The sequence below is a fragment of the Rattus norvegicus genome, chromosome 14, assembly GCF_036323735.1.
Source record: "Rattus norvegicus strain BN/NHsdMcwi chromosome 14, GRCr8, whole genome shotgun sequence".
Classification (NCBI taxonomy): domain Eukaryota; kingdom Metazoa; phylum Chordata; class Mammalia; order Rodentia; family Muridae; genus Rattus; species Rattus norvegicus.
In genome coordinates, this window is record NC_086032.1 from 94772348 (window position 1) to 94775552 (window position 3205).

The window sequence follows — 3205 nt, forward strand, 5'->3', positions numbered from 1 at the left end:
TGTTTTCCTAATTTCCGTCCCATAGTCTCATATTGGCATGAGCTATAGGTAACTTGACTTATTACTGCATTCTAAACCTGTTAATATTTATGCTATTTCTCAGGTTTTATGGACAAATATTCTCTACATTGTCTCAAAGCAAAGAGTATACTGCTCTCAGAATTAATTCATCTGACAACACCAAACCCAATCATTTGTGTAGGAAGTAACCCTAAAAGTCCATAGAACTCAAGCTCACACACACACACACACACACACACAAACACACACACACATTTCTATTCTGTAGAAATGGAAATAACACACCATGTAGATATAACACTAATGTGCATATGCCCAAAGGATGCCAGATCTGATTATGAAGACACTTGCTCATCCGTGTTCATGGCTGCCAGGAAGTGGAAACAGCCTAGATATCTATCAACTGATGACGGATAATGATAATGTGGTTCATTTACACAATGGAATATTCTTCAGCTATTGGTAAAAATGAAATATGAAAGACTTATAAACAATTACTTGAATCAGTAATCCGTCCAGAAAGAAAATGACTTTTCCCTTACTTTAGCTGTTGTCTTTGAATCTTCAGATATGGGTTTAGCTTTCTATTCCCATAGAGGTCAGAAAAATTACAAAAAGGAAGGACTTTTAAGAGAAGAGTGATAAAATGAACTGGTATAATGGGTTTAAGAGGAATAATGAAGGAAAAAGATGGCTTATATTGGGTAAAGAGTAGATGGTACGGTAAAATAGAAGAGGGAGAAGCACAAAGATAAATAATTTTAAACACATATTGAAAAACAACATGCAGAAACTACTGTTAAAGCTTCATAAAACACAGACTACATACATACATACATAGAGAGAGAGAGAGAGTCACATACATTCATACAGCATTAAAATAATTACCCTGTAAAGGGGTAACAGTGTCCCTACTTAATACCAGAAGCAAATAAATAAAATGTTCAGTGCCTCATTTGGACTCTTTGGCCAAAACTGTCCCATAGATCCCTCCTTCTCCCGACATTATAGTCTATTGCCACTGCTTTTGATTGTTACTCAGAATGTGAATGTCAAACCACAGTGCAGAAGACAACAAAAAATTGAGTCAGAGAACGTGACAATATCAGGAAGCTACTGATCTGGAAGCATCATTCCTACTGACTAGTTTTCATAGTCCTGGTATGTGCTACGTAAAGGACCAGGGGAGAAAAGTAATCATCCATCATATCAAGTCTGCGACCACTAGTATTGACAATGGTGGCCAGGCTCACAAGCTCTTTAGATGCTATCATTGATATGTCTCATTTCCTTCTTAGTTCCAGTTACTTTGTCACAAAAATATGAAATCTTCTCTTTTCATATGAAAACTAATAAAAAGAAAAATATTGCTTTTCATCTTACCATTGCACTGCTTTCAGACCTGCTACCTTGCTGGCTACCGTGGCGCCATTTATTTTGTTCATCACTAGGCACTAAACTCACACTGATCTTTACATTGATAAGATTCCCAATTCCTTACACAGGCTAAATAAAGTCGTGTATAACTGGTTGACAAGATCACTTTGTAATTTAAAATTCACACTTCAGTATTAGATAGACTAGATATTTGAGTCAGTTTAAACAGTAGGCACTCTCCCCAAAGTAAAGTTACTTTTATGAGGGTGAAAGATAAAAAATGAGTTCAACAAGGACAACTGAGTTATTTTCATCAGGTCCAAAGGAAACTCAGGACAAATAGCTGACCAGTTCCTACTAAGCCTGCCAAAGTACATGTTGACCTCCAGGCTCACTGTACCTATGGCTCCTGCCAGCTCTTATCACATTCCAAACTTCTCCAACTCACGGGATGTCCTTTCCCAGTTTCTGAGTCCTATACAACACCTATATGTACTCTCTTAGAACTCTTGTCCCCTTCTTTCTTGGTCCTCTTGGTCTCTGCCATCTTGTTCCTATCTTAGTCCTTCTGCCCCACTCTCTCTTGGCTCTCTCTTTTTGCTGTTCTCTCTCTTCCTGTCTTCTCTTACTCCCCCTCCTCTCTCTGCTTTCATGGCCCAGGTCAGTCTACTGGCCCTGTTCAGCCAAATCCTTTCTTCCCCTGCTCCTGACAATTCCAGATGCCTCTGGCTGAACTCTCCCTCACATCTACAATAAAAACCCTCTCCTCAACCATAGCTTGGAGTATTCATGTCCTCACTTTATACATTTGTTGCCAAAACTCCTACTCTATATAATGTTATTTAAATTAAATATCATTAGTATCTAATGGGTCTGCATACCTCCTTAAGCATGGAAATCTGGGGGTAGGGGGTGGGGAGGGGGGCAATGTGTGCTTTGGTTAGACAAGGGTGGCAGCTGCGAGAGCGGCCCGAAAGATGCCAGTGGCGGTGATGATGAACAACGCCTTCAGTTTCAGAAAGCTGTTGGATCAGTGCTAGAACCAGGAGCTTGAAGATCCTGGAGAAATTGTCATACCGCCAGTGTACGGTCAGCTTATAGCTTTGTATTTGCTCCAGAATGGCATGAATAATGCAAGATATCTTTGGAAGAGGATACTACCTTCTATAAAGTCTGGAAATTCTAAATTTGGGGGAATTTGGTCAGTAGGACAGTGAATCTGGCAAAGAGATTTCCCTGAGATCCATACAACTGTCAGTGCTCACCAATGGTTAGAGACTGTGCAGCCAATCATGGAAGCCATTAAAGGTGCAACAACATGCCTTTGCCTTGGTCTCTCAAGCTTACACCTCCGTAATCACAGAAAAATTTTCAGTCTTCGTCAGATTTCCTGTGAAAGAGGCTGTGAAATGTGTGTTGGAACAGGGATGGCAAGCTGACTCTGCCACAAGAACGGTTCTTCCCAGGAAGCCAGCTTCAGGAACCCTGGATGTTTCCTTGAACAGGGTTATTCCCTTATCAGAGCCTGCACCAGTTCAGCCAATCCCGAATGAGCAGCAGCTCTCCAGGCTCTCCGATTAAGTGGCTTTCCTAGGAAACTGATCGATCACTCTGAGTTCAAGATTCACCTTCAGTCCCTGTCACTGGCGAACAGAATGGAGTTTTATTCTGAGTTCAGAACAGGGTGGGCACCTCTGTGTCCTTTGGGTGTCATAAAATGCACATGGATGAGGAAACGCATTGTACAGTTTTCTCCTCAGATACTTTTGAATGTCCTTGGAACAGTTTTCATTTGTATTGATCACTT

The 3205-nt window shown here is 40.7% G+C and overlaps 1 pseudogene; it reads left to right on the forward strand.

Moving 5' to 3' along the window:
• The first annotated feature begins 2375 nt into the window (after positions 1-2375).
• On the forward strand, positions 2376-3000 carry LOC134481788 (COP9 signalosome complex subunit 8-like; annotated as a pseudogene).
• Positions 3001-3205: the final 205 nt, after the last annotated feature.